At 47.0% G+C, this 21,659-nt stretch overlaps 1 pseudogene; it reads left to right on the forward strand.

The window, feature by feature from the left end:
• The first annotated feature begins 627 nt into the window (after positions 1 to 627).
• Positions 628 to 21,659, forward strand: part of LOC148152040 (uncharacterized) — a 42,669-nt pseudogene continuing 21,637 nt past the window's right edge.

The following is a 21,659-nucleotide window of genomic DNA, read 5'->3' on the forward strand; positions in this document are numbered from 1 at the left end:
GGAGAGGCAGAGTGAGTCTGCGCATGTGAGTGTATGTGAAAGAATGTGTATATGTGTGTGTGTAAACTTGGTCAAGTATGCGAGTGAGTGTAATGGGGTATAAGCCTGTGAGAGGGAGGGGCGCATGTGTGTGTGTATGAGAGAGGGGCTGCATGAGTGTGTGTGTGTGTCCCAAGATCCCGGTTGAGGCCAATCCCATGGATACTGAACTTGGCTATCAGCCTCTGCTCGGCCACGTTGTGTTGTTGCCTGTCCTGAAGTCCCCCTTAGAGGATGGTAATGCAAAACTCCGAGGCCAAATGTCCTGGACCACTGAAGTGTTCCCCAACTGGGACAGGACACTCCTGTCTGGTGATTGTTGTGCGGTGCCCATTCATCCATTGCCTTAGCCTCTGTTCAGTCTCACCAATGTACAATGCCTCAGGGCATCCTTGCCTGCAGCGTATGAGATAGACAACGTTGGCCAAGTCACATGAGTACCTGCCACGTACATGATGGGTGGTGTCCCTACGTGTAATGGTGGTCTCTGTGTCAACACTCTGACACGTCTTGCAGTGGTTGCCATGACAGGGTTGTACAGTGCTGTGGTTGATGTTGTCCTGAAGGCTGGTCAGTTTGCTGCGGACAATGGTCTGTTTGAGGTCGGGTGGTTGTTTAAAGGTGAGACACGGAGGTGTGGGGAAGGTGCTCATCTTCATCGGTAATGTGTTGTAGGCTGCGAAGAACATGGTGTAGCTTTTCCGCTCCTGGGAAGTAGCCTGTGTCTGTCTCCTGAGGAGGTCATTATTGTTTCTCAGTGTGGCATGTCCAGATTTTTTACAGAAACTCAGCACCCATGGACCAGTCGAACCGGGAACATTCCTCGTCACAATGGACGTTTCCTCACTCTACACCAGCATCCCCCACAATGATGGCCTCAGTACTCAACACCAACAACTGCCAATCTCCAAATATCATCCTACAACTCATCCACTTTATCCTCAACCACAAACCTTTCACCTTTGAAAGCCAGTTCTTCATTCAGACACACGGAACAGCCATGAGGACCAAATGTGTAACCCAAAATGCCAACATCTTTGTGCACAGGTTCGAACAAGACTTCTTCTCTATGCAGGACTCCAACCAACACTATACACCACCAGGGATATATTTCCCTCCGCACCCCTTTCCGCCTTCTGCAAAGACCGTTCCCTCTGTGACTACATGGTCAGGTCCACACCCCCCTACAACCCAGCCTTCCGTCCTGACACCTTCCCCTGCCACCACAGGAATTACAAAACCTGTGCCCACACCTCCTCCCTCACCTCCATCCAAGGCCCTAAAGGACCCTTCCACATCCATCAAAGTTTTACCTGCACATCCACCAATATCATTTATTGTATCCGTTGCTCCCGATGCGGTCTCCTCTACATTGGGGAGACTGGACACCTCCTAGCAGAGTTCTTTAGGGAACATCTCCGGGACACCCTCACCAATCAACCACACCGCCCTGTGGCCCAACATTTCAACTCCCCCTCCCACTCTACCGAGGACATGGAGGTCCTGGGCCTCCTTCACTGCCGCTCCCTCACCACCAGATGCCTGGAGGAAGAACGCCTCATCTTCCACCTCGGAACACTTCAATCCCAGGGCATCAATGTGGACTTCAACAGTTTCCTCATTTCTCCTCCCCCCACCTTACCCCAGCTCCAAACTTCCAGCTCAGCACTGTCCCCATGACCTGTCCTACATGCCAATCTTCCTTCCCACCTATCTGCTCCACCTCCTCTCCGACCTGTTACCTTCATCCCCACCTCCATCCACCTATTGCACTCTCAACTACCTTCTCCCCAGCCCCAGCCCCAGCCCCAGCCCCAGCCCCAGCCCCACCCCCATTTATCTCTCACCCAGGAGGCTCCCAGCCTCATTCCTGATGAAGGGTTCTGGTCTGAAACATCGATTTTCTCGCTCCTCGAATGCTGCCTGACCTGCTGTGCTTTTTCAGCACCACTCTAATCTTGACTCTAATCTCTAGCATCTGCAGTCCTACTTTTGCCTACCATATATATTGACGACATTTTCTTCCTCTGGATCAGTGAGGAGTCACTGATAAAACTACACAGTGACATCACCAAGTTTCATCCCACCATCAAACTCACCATGGACTACTCTCGACTATCTGTCTCATTCTTGGACACGTGTGTCTCCATCAAGGATGGGCACCTCAGCACCACACTCTACCGCAAACCCACAGACAACCTCACAATGCTACACTTCTCCAGCTTCCACCCAAAACATATTTAAACAGCCATCCCCTATGGACAAGCCCAATGCATATACAGGACCTGTTCAGATGAGGAGGAGCATGACAGACACCTGAAGGTGCTCAGGGATGCCCTTATAAGATCAGGGAGCGATGCTCAACTCATCGACTGCCAGTTCTGACGCTCCACAGCAAGAAAACGTAATGACCTCCTCAGGAGACAGAGATGAGCTGCAAATGACAGGGTACACTTCCTTGTCCAATACTTCCCAGGAACAGAGAAACTACACCATGTTCTTCGCGGCCTGCAACACATCATCAATGAAGATGAGCACCTCACTAAGACCTTCCCCACACCTGCACGTCTCACCTTTAAACAACCACCAAACCTCGAACAGACCATTGTTCGCAGCAAACTGACCAGCCTTCAGGACAACATCGACCACAACACTGTACAACCCTTTCATAGCAACCACTGCAAGATGTGTCAGAGTGTCGACACAGAGACCACCATTACACGTGGGAACATCACCCATCATGTACACGGCAGGTACCCATGTGACTTGGCCAATGTTGTCTATCTCATACACTGCAGGCAAGGATGCCTTGAGGCATGGTACATTGGTGAGACCGGGCAGAGGCTACGGCAATGGATGAATGGACACAGCACAACATTCACCAGACAGGAGTGTTCTCTCCCAGTCGGAGAACACTTCAGCAGTCCGGAACATTCGGCATCGGACCTTTGGATGACCATCCTCCAAGGCGGAATTTGGGACAGGCAACAAAGCAGGGTGGCCGAGCAGTGGCTGATAGCTATGGGGGTGGCCTCAACCGGGACCTTGGGTTCATGTCTCACACACACACACACACACACTCACATACACTCACATTCACACACTCACTCTGTCTCTCCTGCATGTACACACCTATAAGTTTATGGGGTGAATTTGCATTTGCAGAATTACATTTTATTTTGCTCAAAAACTGCATGAATCCATGTAAGATTCTGTAAGTCCCACTTTAGAAATAGAATCAGTCTGACTCAACATTGGGATACAGACAGACTTTAACCTCATACCTTTAGTGCATTGTCTGAGCTGAGATGGCACTGATTGTTAGAAAAGTTGAAACTATCTTGAGAATATAACTTACAAGGAATTCTGGAATTTCTCATATTAAAGAACCAAAAATAGCATATCCCACTCTAAAAGATGAAAGACTTAATCTAAATTTGTTTAATATATCATTACAGCTCCATGACACTGTAACCCTTTTGCTATAAGTTCTGTGTTGTATGTTCCACAACCACCTGATGAAGGAGCGTCGCTCCGAAAGCTAGTGTGCTTCCAATTTAACCTGTTGGACTATAACCTGGTGTTGTGTGATTTGTAACTTTGTCCACCCCAGTCCAACCCTGGCTCCTCCACATCAGTACTTTTTCGAGGTTGTGAGGTTTCCCTGCCTGGCCATGAATCTGACTGAACTCTATACCCAAGGAATGAGAGTGAAAGGACCTCACCCAGATCCCAGACAGCCCAGAAACAGGCCGGAGGGACTGGGACAATAGGTGTGAAAACACGACGAGCGTTTGTGAAAGATTGACCAAAGTTTTGTTTCTCACGAATGTGAGAGTTTACATGTACGCGGTGTCCAGGACAGGGGGAGTGGGACTGGGAGTCAGAACAAGAAACAGCTGTCACCAGAATCTGAAGGGCCGGTGATAGCTGAAGCAGTGTGGGAGTTTTATGATGTCAAATATAGAAATGCCACAATGCAAGGTAATTATGCGGGACACGGCAATGAATGGGTCGCGTGACATACCTGTTGCTGTCGGATCTTATTTATCTCCTCCTTAAATTTACCCAGTATTCCTTCGTGCACCACACTGTGGGGGAGTGAACTCCACAAATTCATAACCCTTTGGGAGAAGCCATTCTAGATTAGATTAGATTCTCTACAGTTTGGAAACAGGCCCAACAAGTCCACATTGACCCTCTGAAGAGTAGCCCCCCAGACCCATTCCCCTACATTTCCCTCTGACTAATGCATCTAACACAACAGGCAATTTAGCATGGCCAATTCACCTGACCTGCACATCTTTGGACTGTGGGAGGAAACTGGAACACCCGGAGGAAACCCACGCAGACACGGGGAGAATGTGCAAACTCCATACAGACAGTTGCCTGAGGCAGGAATTGAACCCGGGTCCCTAGCGCTGTGAGACAGCAGTGCTAACCACTGAGCCTGTTTTGAAATCTGCCACCCTCATCCTAAAGCTATGACCTCTCATTCTCAAACTGAGTCAAGTCAGAGAAAGGTGAGAAACCCACTGTCCTGGACAAACATGAGCCAAGATGTCAGTCAGTGCAGAGCCTGAGGTGGATGCCATGTTAACACACACAACACCAGGTTATAGTCCAACAGGTTTATTTGGAAGCACTAGCTTTCGGAGTGCAGCTCCTCCATCAGGTGGTTTGTGGGGCAGGATCAAAAGACACAGAATTTATAGTAAAAGATCTAAGTGTGATGCAATTAAAATACTACATTAAACAATCCTAGATTTCTGTTAAGTCTTCCATCTTTAGAATTGGTTGGAGGTTTTGGTTCATTATTATGTAAATCCCAGAACTTCTATAAAGTCACATTCTCAAGATAATTTAAGGTTTTATATATTAAAAAAGTGACATCACAGTTCAGATAATGCATTAAAGGTGTGAGGTTAGAGTCTGTCTGTATTCCAATCTTGAGTCAGACTGGTTCTATTTCCAAAGTAGGATTTTATAAAATGTCACATGGCCTACAGACTGATGCTTTTCGAGCAAAAATAGAATATATTTGCAAATACATTTCTGCAAATGCAAATTCACCCTATAGACTTATCTGTGTGTGTCTGTGTGCATGTGAGGGAGAGAGAGAGATGTGAGTGCTTGGTATAGTGTGTGCCTGAGTGTGATGGAGTAGAAGTCTGTGAGAGGGTGTGTGAATGGGTGTGAGTGTGGGGGGGTGTATGTGTGAATGTGTATGAGAGAGCATGTGTATGAGAGGGTCTGCGTGAGTGTGTGTGTGTGTGTGTCTGTGTGTGTGTCTGTGTCTCTGTATGTGTGTGTCTGTGTCTCTGCGTGTGTGTCTGTGTCTCTGTGTGTGTGTGTCTGTGTCTGTGTGTGTGTGTGTCTGTGTGTGTCTGTATCTGTGTGTGTCTGTGTGTGTGTGTGAGAGAGTGTGGGGTCCTGTTGAGGCCATCTTCATAGCGACTGAACTTGGCTTTCCTTAAGTTATCTCGAGAATGTGAGTTGAGAAAAGTTCTAGGATTTACATATTAATGAACTGAAACCTGCAACCCCATTCTAAAAGAGGAAAGACATTACAGCAACCTAGGTCTGTTCAATATATCGTTTCAGTTGCGTGACACTGTAATCTTTTATTATAATGTCTGTGTCCTATGATCCTGCCCCACTAGTTACATGATGAAGAAGCAGCGCTCCGAAAGCTAGTGCTTCCAAACAAACCTATTGGACTGTAACCTGGTGTTGTGCGATTTTTAACTTTGTCCACCTGCTCCTCCACATCATGTTTACACACAACATCGCAGACAGAGCGCCGATGGTCTTGCAGGAAGCAAGATCTCCCGATGATTCCGAGTGTGGATCATGGTATTGAGTGGCAGGTAAGAGTGCAGAATGTTTCACAGCACATCCAGTCAATACACAGCCTTCCAGTCATGAAACAGCACATCCCAGTCAATACACAGCCTACTGGTCATTACACAGCACATTCCAGTCATTACACAGCCTTCCAGTCATTACACAGCCTTCCAGTCATTGCACAGCCTTCCAGTCATTACACAGCATGTACTAGTCAATACACAGCATTCCAGTCATTACACAGATTTCCAGTCATTACACAGCCTTCCAGTCATTACACAGCACCTTCCAGTCACTACACAGCCTTCCAGTCATTACACAGCACATTCCAGTCATTACACAGCACATTCCAGTCAATACACAGCCTTCCAGTCACTACACAGCACATTCCAGTCAATACACAGCCTTCCAGTCACTACACAGCACATTCCAGTCATTACTCGGCACATTCCAGTCAATGCACAGCCTTCCAGTCATTACACAGCACATTCCAGTCATTACACAGTACATTCCAGTCATTACATAGCCTTCCAATCATTACACAGCACATTCCAGTCATTACACAGCACATCCCAGTCATTACACAGCCTTCCAATCATTACACAGCACATTCCAGTCATTACACAGCACATCCCAGTCATTACACAGCTTTCCAGTCATTGCACAGCCTTCAAGTCATTACACAGCCTTCCAGTGAGTGACAATGGCCCTCAGTGTGTATGAGTGAAGCTGCTTCACAGCAATACCATCTCCACACTATCTCCCATCAACAGAATGACCAAAGCAGCAGTGAAAATCACCAAAGCAATCATGAAGAAGCAAATGTAGCGCAGTCTTGTACAATGCATTCTTTGTGTGGAGACCCTGGGAAATACACCAAGAACTGTCACATTGCACCCAAACTATTCTCCAACACTGAGAAATACGGAGGCTAGACATTGTCACAGTTACAGGGACAATATCAAAGTGAAAAGGAGAGAAAGTCAAATTTCACTTCAATCAAACTGCCAGCTCTTTGTCAGGGAGGTCTGAGCGTATACATTCACTGCTCTCAATAAAAGCTGTCCATGGGGCTGTGTGGAGCAATTATCCCCACATGGGAAAGGGGACTGACTGAATACACTGTCTCTGACAGAGGCAGAATAAAATTGGAATAAACCTGGTGCAGTCACCCTTTGCCTGTGGAGTTTGGAATGACTTCTTGTGGGTCCCACAGATCCACTGTCCTCCAGTAATACAAATGGTTCAACAACAACCCTTACCACAACAGCACAGGTGCCATAAGAATGAGACTCCCTGGAGAAGGAACACCAGCAGATACCACAGGAACAGTCAGTGGCACCACACAATCAGGAGAACACTTTTTAAAGAGTATGCAATACATGTACAGAGATGAAATGGAATTGACTGAAATTAACACAGTATCTTACTGATAAGTGATAACATTGTCATGACTATGTATATTGAGAACTTGCACGAATTACAACTGCAATTTAAAAAAATTATGAAACGTGAAATATTTAGAGGAATCTAATTATATTCTTAGTATACAGACTGGTGGGCCATAGTCAGTAAGTACCTTTCTGTGTAGTTGCTGACAGTCATGAAACACACATCATTTGAAAGAGTGATTGACAATGTGTAACTTGATGCAGAAGCTAACACACAGTCAGAGAAAGCAGCTGCCAGTTTTGGTTGACACATTAACTATTCAGGGAATAACATCATGTTAATGGTTAGGAACCTGACGCTGGATTATGAGCCTGGTGTTCTGTGTACCCTGCAGTACTGCTATGAATGTGGGTCATCAAGATAGGAAGGTCAGCAGTCTTCACCTCCAGCTGTGGCCTATTCTCGACATCAGACGATGGGAACTAACACACAAACACTACAATCCTCACAGAGGCAAATCACCCATGTTTACCAGCATCATCAGGCACTGGCAGCAACGCTGACAGAGGCACACTCACTGAGGAGACACAAAAATTGCCCAGAATTCAAGATCCACGTGGTGAGGGAGAAGGAAGCGTTGAAGGAAATTAGCATCAATTAGAAAGTCATACTGATAAAATGCCCAGGATCTGAAGGTGCTACATTGCAGAGTCATAGAGTCATAGAGATGTACTGTACGGAAACAGACCCTTCGGTCCAACTCATCCACCGCCGACCAGATATCCCAACCCAATCTAGTCCCACGTGCCAGCACCCGGCCCATATTCCTCCAAACCCTTCCTATTCATATACCCATCCAAATGCTTCTTAAATGTTGCAATTGTACCAGCCTCCACCACTTCCTCTGGCATTCCATACACATACCACCCTCTGCGTGAAAAAGTTGCCCCTTAGGTCTCTTTTAAATTTTTCCCCTCTCACCCTAAACCTATGCCCTCTAGTTCTGGACTCCCCAACCCCAGGGAAAAGACTTTGTCTATTTATCCTATCCATGCCCCTCATGATTTTATAAACCTCTACAAGGTCACCCCTCAGTCTCTGACGCTCCAGGGAAAACAGCCCCAGCCTATTCAGCCTCTCCCTATAGCTCAAATCCTCCAACCCTGGCAACATCCTTGTAAACCTTTTCTGAACCCTTTCAAGTTTCACAACATCTTTCTGATAGGAAAGAGACCAGAATTGCATGCAATATTCCAACAGTGGCCTAACCAATGTCCTGTACAGCCGTAACATGACCTCCCAACTCCTGTACTCAATGCTCTGACCAATATAGGAAAGCATACCAAACGCCTTCTTCACTATCCTATCTACCTGCGACTCCACTTTCAAGGAGCTATGAACCTGCACTCCAAGGTCTCTTTGTTCAGCAACACTCCCTAGGTCCTTACCATTAAGTGTATAAGTCCTGCTCAAATTTGCTTTCCCAAAATGCAGCACCTCGTATTTCTATGAATTAAACTCCATCTGCCACTTCTCAGCCCATTGGCCCATCTGATCAAGATCCTGTTGTAATCTGAGGTAACCCTCTTCGCTGTCCACTACACCTCCAATTTTGGTGTCATCTGCAAAATTACTAACTATACCTCTTATGCTCGCATCCAAATCATTTATATAAATGGTGAGAGGTAGTGGACCCAGCACCGATCCTTGTGGCACTCCACTGGTCACAGGCCACCAGTCTGAAAAATAACCCTCTACCACCACCCTCTGTCTTCTACCTTTGAGCCAGTTCTGTATCCAAATGGCTAGTTCTCCCTGTATTCCATGAGATCTAACCTTGCTCACCAGTCTCCCGTGGGGAACCCTGTCGAACACCTTACTGAAGTCAATATAGATCACATCTACCGCTCTGCCCTCATCAATCCTCTTTGTTATTTCTTCAAAAAACTCAATCAAGTTTGTGAGACGTGATTTCCCACGCACAAAGCCATGTTTACTATCCCTAATCAGTCCTTGTCTTTCCAAATACATGTACATCCTGTCCCTCAGGATTCCCTCCACCACCGATGTCAGGCTCACAGGTCTATAGTTCCCTGGCTTGTCCTTACTGCCCTTCTTAAACAGTGGCACCACGTTAGCCAACCTCCAGTCTTCCGGCACCTCCCCTGTGACTATCGATGATACAAATATGTCAACATTAGCCTTCCACCAATTTAGAACTTCAACTTTTAGATCTGGTCTATTCTTTTCCATCACTATTTTAAATCTAATAGAATTATGGTCGCTGGCCCTGAAGTGTTCTCCCACTGACACCTCAGTCACCTGCCCTGCTTTATTTCCCAAGAGGAGGTCAGGTTTTGCACCTTCTCCAGTAGGGACATCCACATACTGAATCAGAAAATTTTCTTGTACACAACAAATTCCTCTCCATCTAAACCCTTAACACTCTGGCAGTCCCAGTCTATGTTTGGAAAGTTAAAATCCCCTACCATAACCACCCTACTATTCTTACAGATAACTGAGATCTCCTTACAAGTTTATTTCTCAATGTCCCTCTGATTATTAAGGGGTCTATAGGGCATTGAAGTGTTTGATCAGCCACGATCGGGTTGAAAGGTCGAGCAGGCTTGATGGTCTGAATGACCTACTTCTGTCCCTAAGTGAAGCTGGACACATGGCCAAGAATACTCGGTATATAGGGAGGGGTCAGAGCTCAAAGACCAGTCAAATCCGATCTGACAAACATGATGCTTCCGAATGTGTTGTTAAGTGTAGCCAATAACAGAAGGAATTGGCAATATCACCTCGTGTTCATCACCATGACATCAAAGTCCCATAGCAACAGGCACCAATCCCGACAACAATATCCCATAGCAACATCTTAAGCCATTTCCGATTGGGTGATGTGGCAGAATGTTGAATTGAATTGAATAGAATTTATTGTCACGTGTACCGAGGCATAGTGAAAAGCTTTGACTTGCGGGCAATACAGGCAGATCACAGAGTTAAATAGCATAGATAAGTAAATAATAAATAAACAGCGGCAAAAACAAAAACACAGGCCATCTTCCAATTTATATGGAGATCAAAGATGGACCAGGTCCGGAGGGACTTGATGTATAAAGATCTGGGCAACGGGGGAAAAAATACACCCAATGCCACCCTCACCCTGATGGCCACCTTTGTGTGTGGCTGCATCAAGCTGTGCGTGGATCCCCGGTACGCAAACACCAAGTGTCACTACGTACTGAGGTTCTACCTGTCCCCGGTGTTGCGAAGGATGGGCCTGGCCTCGCTGCCGTGGAACGCTCCGAGTAGTTGGACCGTTCCGTATCACCTGTCCTTCGTGGAGAAGTTTATGAAGAAAAACACCTTTGACCACGAGTTCATCAGGAAGTGGTCAGCACGTAGTGTCCTTGAGACCCTTCGGGAAAAGGAGAGGGCGGATCCTATCGAGCGGTTCCCTGAGCAGACTGTCAAAGCCATTTGGCAGAATGCCTCATCGCCAGAACTTTCCAACAAACACCAAGACATGGCTTGGCTGGTGGTGAGAAGGGCTCTGCCTGTGAGATCCTTTATGCACGCCCGGACTCTCAGCCGCACCGCACGCTGCCCTCGAAGCGGCTGCGGGGGGGACGAGACTGTCACACACCTCCTTCTGGAATGTGCCTACGCCGAAGAAGTCTGGAGAGGAATGCAGTGGTGTTTGTCGAGGTTCGTCCCGAGCAGTGCCGTGACGCGGGACTCCGTGCTCTACGGCCTGTTCCCCGGGACGCACACCGAGATGAACATCAACTGTGCCTGGAGGATCATCAACTCGGTGAAGGACGCTCTCTGGGTGGTCCGAAACCTGTTCATCTTCTAACTGAAGGAGTTGACCCCGACTGAGTGTTGCAGACTGGCACATTCCAAGGTCCAGGACTATGTGTTGAGGGACGCGCTGAAGCTTGGGGCGGTGGGGAAAGACCACCACGTAACGTCTGCCTGCCTTAGCACAGGGGGCCGACGCAGTAAGGGGGCTCTGCTGACCCCCCCCCGCTAAATATGTGGATAGTAATCGCACAGACCTGTATATATGAATGATTACTCTGTCTCTGTATGCAAAGATATGGAATGTTTACGTACGTATGGCATGACCAATTGTACAGATCATCAAAATATTTTATGAATAAAGTATATTTTTGAAATATAAAAAATAGGTACAGGCGAATGTTAAGAGTTTGTGAGTCCATTCAGTATTCTAGCGACAGTAGGGTAGAGACTGTTTTGAAACCGGCTGGTGCGTGTGTTCAGGCTTCTGTACCTTCTCCCCGATGGTAGTGGTTGTAGAAAAACATTGCCAGGATGGGATGGATCTTTGAGAATGCTGGCGGCCTGTCCTTGTCAGCGGGCCTGGTAGATGGATTCTATAGATGGGAGGTTGGCTTTTGTGATTGTCCAGGCCCAGTTCACTACTCTCTCTAACTGTCTCCGATCTTGAATGGTACAGTTCCCATACCAGATAGTGATACACCCAGACAGAACGCTCTCGATGGCACACCTATGAAAGTTGGCAAGGGTATTCGCCGTCATGCCAAACCTCCTCAGCTGCCTGAGGATGAAGAGACGTTATTGGGCCTTTGTAACCTGTGCATCCACATGGAGAGTCAAAGAAAGCTTGGTGTGGATGACTACGCCCAGGACCCTGACAATCTCCACTTGTCCCACCACTGTGCTGTTAATGTGTAGGAGTACATGAGTAACATCCCGCCGAATGTGGCTCTCAGGAACTGGCCCCTTCAGGAAATAAACTGCTCCATAAGACTTTCAGTTATCACCAATCGATCTCAGCATGACCCGACTTTCCCCAAGCTTGTGACCCCAGGCTAACCCCATTGCCCCAGTCCATTAATACCCCAGGCTAACCCCATTGCCCCAGTCCATTAATACCCCAGGCTAACCCCATTGCCCCAGTCCATTAATACCCCAGGCTAACCCCATTGCCCCAGTCCATTAATACCCCAGGCTAACCCCATTGCCCAAGTCCATTAATACCCCAGTCTAATCCATTGCCTCATACCCCAGTCTAACCCCATTGCCCCTGTTCTTCATTACCCTGGTCTGATCCCATTGCCATGTCCATTAATAGCCTGGTCTCACCTCACCCTCTGCCAAAAGTTATGACCATTCTTTGTGAATAATGATTGAGGGCGGCTGATAGTTTAACCACAGTTTGATCAATGATTTCTGCTTTGATTGGCACTGACCGTCTCAAGTAAGTTGCAGGTGGCAAATTGGATTGTGGGGTGATTATTCACAAGGATGTCATTAAACATTGACTGAATACACTGCAAACATTCAGGAACTGTTTCACTTCAGCTCCTGCTGTTTGTCCTTCAGGGGTTGTGCAAAGGCTATTTTGCACGAAGATAGCATTCTGCAAATCTCATCAACACGGAGAGTGCAGCATCATGGAAAACTCAGCAGGTCACCTGCTGTGGCCAACCTTCCAAACTATTTTTAACCATTTTCACTCAGGGACATTGGATCCAGATTAGATAGTCACAGTAAAGCTTCTTTAATTATTCAGGGAAAGGTACATAATGTGGTTAGAGAGAGAGTAAACGTTTCTCTACACTGTCCCCATCAAACACTCCCAGGACAGGGACGGCACAGGGTTAGATACAGAGTAAAGCTCCCTCTACACTGTCCCCCATCAAACACTCCCAGGACAGGGACAGCACAGGGTTAGATACAGAGTAAAGCTCCCTCTACACTGTCCCCATCAAACACTCCCAGGACAGGGACAGCACGGGGTTACATACAGAGTAAAGCTCCCTCTACACTGTCCCCATCAAACACTCCCAGGACAGGGACAGCACGGGGTTACATACAGAGTAAAGCTCTCTCTACGCTGTCCCCCATCAAACACTGCCAGGACAGGGACAGCATGGGGTTACATACAGAGTAAAGCTCCCTCTACACTGTCCCCATCAAACACTCCCAGGACAGGGACAGCACAGGGTTAGATACAGAGTAAAGCTCCCTCTACACTGTCCCCATCAAACACTCCCAGGACAGGAACAGCACGGGGTTACATACAGAGTAAAGCTCCCTCTACACTGTCCCCATCAAACACTCCCAGGACAGGGACAGTACAGGGTTAGATACAGAGTAAAACTCCCTCTACACTGTCCCCATCAAACACTCCCAGGACAGGGACAGCACAGGGTTAAATACAGAGTAAATCTCCCTTTACACTGTCCCCCATCAAACACTCCCAGGACAGGGACAGCACAGGGTTAAATACAGAGTAAATCTCCCTTTACACTGTCCTCCATCAAACACTCCCAGGACAGGGACAGCACAGGGTTAAATACAGAGTAAATCTCCCTTTACACTGTCCCCCATCAAACACACCCAGGACAGGGACAGCACAGGGTTAAATACAGAGTAAATCTCCCTTTACACTGTCCCCATCAAACACTCCCAGGACAGGGACAACACAGGGTTAATACAGAGTAAAGCTCTCTCTACACTGTCCCTTATCAAACACTCCCAGGACAGGGACAGCACAACGTTAATACAGAGTAAAGCTTCCTTCATACTGTCCCCATCAAACACTCCAAGGGAAGAGACAGCACAAGGTTAGCTACAGAGTAATGCTCCCTCTACACTGTCCCCATCAAACACTCCCAGGGCAGAGACAGCACAGGGTTAGCTACAGAGTAATGCTCCCTCTACACTATCCCCCATCAAACACTCCCAGGGCAGAGACAGTACAAGGTTAGCTACAGAGTAAAGCTCCCTCTACACTGTCTGCATCAAACACTCCCAGGACAGGGACAGCACAGGGTTAGATACAGAGTAAAGCTCCCTCTACACTGTCCCAATCAAACCCTCCCAAGGGGGACAGGAGGATGGGTGGGGGGGGAGGCCGGACAGGGGAGGAGGCTGGGAGCCAGGGGTGTGGTTGTTGTTTGATATGCTCCTCACTGCACCTTGATGTGATGGCTCTGAGAATACAGCACGTGTTAGTTTTTTGAAGATTTCGTGCCCTGTTGAGTTGTTGAGGTACAGCAACAACTGCCCTGTTGAGAAAAGGCACAGCGTGCAGTCAGTGTGAAACAGGCTGATGCTAAGAAGGAGGATGTGCTGAAAGATTTGAAAAACATCAGGATAGATAAATCTCTTGGGCCAGACGGGATATGCCCAAGGTTACTACAGGAAGCGAGGGAAGAGATTGCTGCGCCTTTAGCGATGATCTTTGCATCCTCACTGTCCACTGGAGAAATACCAGATGATTGGAGGCAAATGGCATTCCCTTGTTCAAGAAAGGGAATAGGGATATTCCTGGGAATTACAGACCGGTCACTTTTATATCGGTGGTGGGCAAACTATTGGAGAGGATTCTGAGAGACAGAATTTATGATTATTTGGAAAACTGTAGTTTGATTAGAAATAGTCAGCATGGCTTTGTGAGGGGCAGGTCATGCCTCACAAACCTTATTAAATTCTTTGAGGATGTGACAAAACAACGGATGAAGGTAGAGCAGTGGATGTGGTGTACATGGATTTTAGCAAGGTGTTTGATAAGGTTCCCCATGGTAGGCTCATTCAGAAAGTAAGGAGGCATGGGATACAGGGAAACCTGTCTGTCTGGATACAGAATTGGCTGGCCCACAGAAGACAGAGGGCGGTGGTAGATGGAAAGTATTCAGCCTGGAACTCGGTGACCAGTGGGGTTCTGCAGGGATCGGTTCTAGTATCTCTGCTCTTTGTGAATTTTATAAATGACTGGGACGAGGAAATAAAAGGGTGGGTTAGTAAGTTTGCTGATGACAGGAAGGTTGGTGGAGTTGTGGATAGTGTGGAGGGCTGTTGTAGGTTGTAACAGGACATTGACAGGATACAGAACTGGGCTGGTATGTGGCAGATGGAGTTCAACCTGGAAAAGTATGAAGTGATTCACTTAGGAAGGTTGAATGTGAATGCAGAATACAGGGTTAAAGGCAGGATTCTTGGCAGTGTGGAGGCACAGTGGGATCTTGGGGTCTATATCCATAGATCCCTCAAAGTTGCCACCCAAATTGAGAGGGGGATTAAGAAGACATATAGTGTGCTGGCTTTCATTAGCAGGGGGATTGAGTTTAAGAACCGCGAGGTTATGCTGCAGCTCTATAGAGCCCTGGTTAGACCACACTTGGAATATTGTATCCAGTTCTGGTCACCTCATTATAGGAAGGATGTGGAAGCTTTAGAGAAGGTGCAGAGGAGATTTACCAGGAAGATGCCTGGACTGGAGGGCGTGTCTTATGAAGAAAGGTTGAGGGAGCTAGCGCTTTTCTCATTGGAGTGAGGAAGGATGAGAGGTGACTTGATAGAGATGTACAAGATGATGAGAGGCATAGATAGAGTGGATAACCAGAGACTTCTTCCCAGGGTGGAATTGGCTATCACGAGGGGCATCATGTTAAGGTGATTGGAGGAAGGTTTATGGAAGATGTCAGAGGTAGGTTCATTACACAGAGAATGGTGGGTGTGTGGAATGCACTGCCAGCGGTGGGAGTAGAGTCAGATACATTAGGGACATTTAAGCGACTTTTGAATCGGCACATGCATGATAGTACAATGTAGGGTGTCTAGGTAAGTCTGATCTTAGAGTATGATAAAAGGCCGGGACAACATTGAGGGCCGAAGGGCCTGTCCTGTGCTGGACTGCTCTACGTTCTATGTTAAAACTGAGTTTGAGGTTGTTGTGTTTATCTGCTGCAGGACAAGAAAGAAGATATTCTCAAAAACCTCAGCACTAAAAATAAATGTTCCATCACCATCCAGTCAGCAACTGACTCACAGAGAATTCAAATGCATCACATTACATCATAAACAGGAACCACATCACAACTACATTGGGAAACAGAAAACAATCACGCTACCATTTACTGTGTTATTGTGGCTCAAGTGGGGACAGTGTAGAGGGAGCTTTACTCTGTATCTAACCCTGTGCTGTCCCTGTCCTGTGGGTATTTGATGGGGGGACAGTGCCTGCAGAGAATTCTGAATACTGTGGAGTGGAGAATTACTTTGTTTAAATTGTTGCTGCCCACCTTTACTGAATTAAGTCAGTGCTGATTGAGGGATCAGTCCTGGGTGGGGATGGGGCGAGTGGGGGTGGGGCTGGGAGGTGCTAACTTTGGAGGTTGAGAATAGTTGCAACTGTCAGAGCAAGTCTGAACAGTGAATGGCTGAGGTGAGAGAGACTGAAACACTCATTTCTCTGTGAATCTTGTACTGGCACTGCAGGTTGTGCACTGAACAGGAGAACACGTGAATGAGAATATGTGATATATTATTTGACCTTCCAATTGGAGACAGTCTGGCAGAGACAAGTATAAATAACTGACTGTGGCTCCAGGTTTTGACATGTAATTGCTTGATAGATTGCTGTTTATTCCTTTGTCGAGGAATTAACGTATTAGGTCAGGCTGCTCCTGGCTCCTCCTTTACTGTACAGAGTGTGGAGGTGGAGGGGAATCCAGTCCATCACTCCCTGTTTATTGTCAAACAGGAACTCTGCAATGACCCAGACTAATTGAAGATGCCCCAATCTGATTGGAACACTGATGGCCAATCTCTCATCAAGGTCTCGAGACTCTTACTTCTCTTTGAGGAGTTGGAGTTTTGAGGAGGTCCCTTGTCACTGCCTCCCTTTCTGCCTGAGAGCAGGCATCCTTAGTTAGCTACCTGTACCCACTCCAGAAGGGCTATGTGATGGTGTAAGAAGAGGGAGTTGTCACCTACAATCTCTGGTGGAGCAGGTCCGAGGGGCTGAATGGCCTAGTTTTTAATGTTCATATGGAACACCTTTTTGCTGTCGCTGAGATGGTATCTATCTGCATACTCCCCGACGTCCCAGTCGTCTCTCTGCTGGCCGGGTGCTAACTCTTCACCCAGGCCAAATGCCACCATCCCTGTGCTAACATTCTCCACCTCCCGTTCACCCATCACTCCTTCTTTTGAGCATCTTCATGCTGTCTATCCGCCAATGTCCATACTTTCATCTCCCATCACACCTTCTCCAATCCCTTCATGATTTCTGTGTGCTCCTCTTTGTCTCACTGCCCTATAACTACCCAGAGTCAGTGCACTCCTCATATTGTGCCCTCTCCCACTCAGTGCTGATGTGCTGACACAGCGTGCTGCCTGAACTCTGGAAATGCCACCTTAAAGGGACAGCCACACTGACTGACAGCATTCAGGTGAGGCCTTGATACTTTCTCAGGTCAATGTAAGTGTCTGAGCCAATATTTATCCCTCAATTAACAGCACAAATGAACACGTTATTGTTTGTGGGAGCTTGCTGTGTACAAATTGGTTGCTGTGTTCCTTATGTAACAGCTGTGATGACAATGCGAAGTGTTTGAATTGGCTGTAAAGCAGTCTGGATCTTCCTGAAAGGGAAACCTTCCTTGCCGCTGTGAAAGAAGTTGGTGGGGTTTGCCGGGTTGTGAAGGTTGTTGAGGTGTATTTGCAGCTTCGTGGTTAAACACGTGATGGGGGGGGGGGGGGGGGGGGGATTCGAACTCACCTGAGAGGTTCAGGTCTGGAATGTACTGTCTGAGAGTGTGTTGTTCGAAAGGGTTTGTATCCACAGCCATGTGAATGGCCTGTCCCTGTCAGTGGGAGAGCACATGTCACAGAAACTGTGTGGAAACATCGTGTGTTCAGAAGAGATTCCAAGCAGCATGTCTTTACACGTGAAGGCAGAAGAAAACAGACAGAGGACTCAGCAATCTCTCCTAACCCAGACTAAACAAACAGAGCACAGTGATTATCTCTAACAGTAGCAGATTACTGGTCTTATAAACAAGTCAGATAGCTGCCTGGCATTAACGTGAGTGCTGCCCTCCGACCATACCAAGCACAGCTCAACCTTTGTGGCTGGAATGACCCTGGGCACGAGAGAGGCTAACATAGTGGATAATGGTGTCCCCAGATTCAATTGCCTTCTCCCAATCTCTAGCTGATTTCTGCCACAGACACCTTTAAATGATAAGAACCCACTTGTTCACCTCAGGGAGGCAGTCTGCCACAGAACAGCGCCTTCTCCACTGTTATCAGACTTCTCAACCCAACCTGTCAATTATTCCAGTTGGTCATTTGCTGCTTCTTCTCTGTAGCTGTAACCCTGTACCCTGCGTTGTGTTCTATTATCCTGATGTATTTATGTAAGATATGATTTGCCTGGATAGCATGCAAAACAAAACTTTTCACCATATCTTGCTAAATGTGACAATAATAAATCAAATCAAATCAAATTCTGGTCTACATGTGACTCAGACCCACAGCTCTTACCTCCCTTCTGAATTGGCCAAGCAAGGCTCTCAGTTCAGGGGTAATTAGGAATGGGCTACAAATACTGCCCCAGGTGGAGACACCCATATCCCAGGCAAGAATTAAGGTGGAGACGGACTATGGTGCTGCCTGGGTTTGTGTAGCTGGCCAGTCCCACCTTGTACTGTATTTCTTTTATGAGGATCAAGATATCAGGGTCTTGCATTTATATAGCACCTCCGTGCACCTGCCATTTTCCAAGGCAGTTTACAGGAACCTTAGGAACAAAGACCTGACCACAAGAAGTATAAGTAGATAGGAGATCACATGACCAAGTAGGGGCAAGGATTTGGGAGGGAGCTTCAAATCCAAGCGGTGGATCAATAGTGGGTCAATACTGGATCAATAGTAGACCCACAAAGATAATCAGTGAAACAGAAATGTATCAGCAAAGGATCGACTGTGGATCAGCACTGGATCAATTCTCGATCAACAGATGGATCAATAATGGATCAGATATAGATCAAAAGAGATTAGCAGTGTATCAGAAATTGTTGCAAACAAAATCCAGATGATTGTGAGCGTGGAAATGAAGGAGCATTGAGAGGTCAGTAATATCTTATAGCACCTTTACCCAAGGCCAACAGAGGAGGGGGTTCGGCGGGGGGGAATTTGAAACCGCAGCCCCATCCAGAGAAGGTGGTAATACTGACTATTGGCAGGGATTTACAGTGCGGCCTCACTCTGGATTCACACCATTATCCTCCCACTCCTATAGTAGGCCGGGAATCTCTCAGAGTCATCATTTTGAAAAGTGCACAGAATTCCCCAATCTACCAGTCTCTTAGACTCACATTGACAGAAAACACAAACCAGTTATCTCTACTTAACAAGAATTATTATTTGTAACCAAGCAATAGACTCTAGCTTGATGTAAGCAATTATGAATAGTTGGCATATACCTCTACTAGGTAAAAATCTAACCCCCTTTATAAACTCCCCCTTACACACACATACAGATAGACATATACACAAAAAAAACCTGGGTGTTATGGATGGATGGAAAAACTAGGAAGGCTGGTCAGTAGTCTCTGATCACTGGGTTTGCTGTCATGATTCCTGTACTGATTAGAATATTATTCCTCAACCTTCCTTCTCCAGATGCTGTCACTGGTTTGCAGGAGGCACAGGGTGACTGATTCATGGTTATAAAGGTCTCTGAATTATTCATTAAAAGTCACTGTTTGCAGCAAATGGAAAGGGGAAATAAACTGGCTACCTCAAGGCATGACATGCTGTTTATTGCAGAGCAGAAACACAGCTCTTTCTCTTCCAGAACTCCAATGTGTTCTCCATTAACATTACACCCTGAGCTGTCAACTACCCAGGACCCAATCACATCATTGTTGGCAGGCCTTTGGCATCAACTAGTGATCACTGACCTACAGACCAATCAGCTACTTGTTGCCAAATCTCCATTTTTAACTGCAAACTGAACCTTCCTCACTACTTGAACCTACAGCTGTCTAAATAGCACTTACAGTGAGGTTCAGGAAACTTGCTTTTAAAACGTGCAGTGATCCTTAGATTAGATTACTTACAGTGTGGAAACAGGCCCTGCGGCCCAACACATCCATACTGACTCGCCGAAGCGCAACCCACCCAGACCCATTCCCCTACATTTACCCCTACACCTAACACTACGGGTAATTTAGCATGGCCAATTCACCTGACCTGCACATCTTTGGACTGTGGGAGGAAACCGGAGCACCCGGAGGAAACCCACGCAGACACGGAGAAAATGTGCAAGTGGGCGGCACGGTGGCACAGTGGTTAGCACTGCAGCCTCACAGCACCAGAGACCCGGGTTCAATTCCTGCCTCAGGCGACTCTCTGTGTAGAGTTTGCACGTTCTCCCCATGTCTGCGTGGGTTTCCTCCGGATGCTCCGGTTTCCTCCCACAGTCCAAAGATGTGCAGGTCAGGTGAATTGGCCATACTAAATTACCCGTAGTGTTAGGTTAGGGGTAAATGTCGGGGTATGGGTCTGGGTGGGTTGTGCTTCGGCGGGTCGGTGTGGACTTGTTGGGCCGAAGGGCCTGTTTCCACACTGTAATGTAATCTAATCTAATGTAATCTAATCTAAACTGAACCCAGGTCTCTGGCGCTGGGAGGCAGCAGTGCTAACCACTGTGCCACCGTGCCGCCCATGGTTTGTAAAACCAATTCTTTTCCTCATTCCTACGCATAATCAAAACACCAGAAACAAAAATGATACAGTTTTTGCATAAGGATTGACGAACAAATTGCAAACTTTGCACTAATGTCTCTACATTTCCCAAAAGCTTCAATGGGACTCATGCCAAGAACCATGGAAAATATGAGTGCTCCTTGGCAACAGGTCACTGGCAAATGCTAACATCAGTAACATGTCCTGTCAGACAGATATCTCACACATGTAAAACTAACAGACAGAGGCCAGGCATCAATGACCTTCCTCATCCTTCATTGACAATGGAGCAGCTAACACAGGTCACTCTGACAGAGAGACTGAGAATTGTGCGGTGGATAATGGCTCAGCTACCAAGAAAAGAGAGTCTGTGAGACAGAGAGAAAGAGAGAGAGAAATAGAGAGAGAGAGAGAGAGAGAGCAACTGTAAGAAACAATGAGTGTTGCAAACAGAGGGTAAGATAGCGCAGTCACCTGGCTTTCCTGTAGCTGTTTCACTGTAAGTCAGTTGAATGAGATAAAAAAATGGATTGAGCCGCAGAATTGTACAATAGTTCCAGCACAGAAAGAGGCTGTTCAGCCCATCATGTCCGTACCAGCTGAATAACCTATCCGTCCTTTCTAACCGGCCCCCGGTTTCAGGAGCAGATCCTGTTTCCTTTTCAATCAGGGTTTCTGCCTCCACCACAAACTGGGCAGTGAGTTCCAGACCCCCACCACCCTCGGGGGGGGGCGGGGGGGGGGGAAAGGGGTTTATCCTCACATCCCCATCAATCCTTCTACCAAACAGCTTAAATCTGTTAGAAATCTTTACCCACTTTGATTGGCAGTGATATGGA

The sequence above is a fragment of the Chiloscyllium plagiosum genome, unplaced genomic scaffold, assembly GCF_037043375.1.
Source record: "Chiloscyllium plagiosum isolate Xiang-an unplaced genomic scaffold, Cpla_swu_hap1 HiC_scaffold_2, whole genome shotgun sequence".
Lineage (NCBI taxonomy): Eukaryota > Metazoa > Chordata > Chondrichthyes > Orectolobiformes > Hemiscylliidae > Chiloscyllium > Chiloscyllium plagiosum.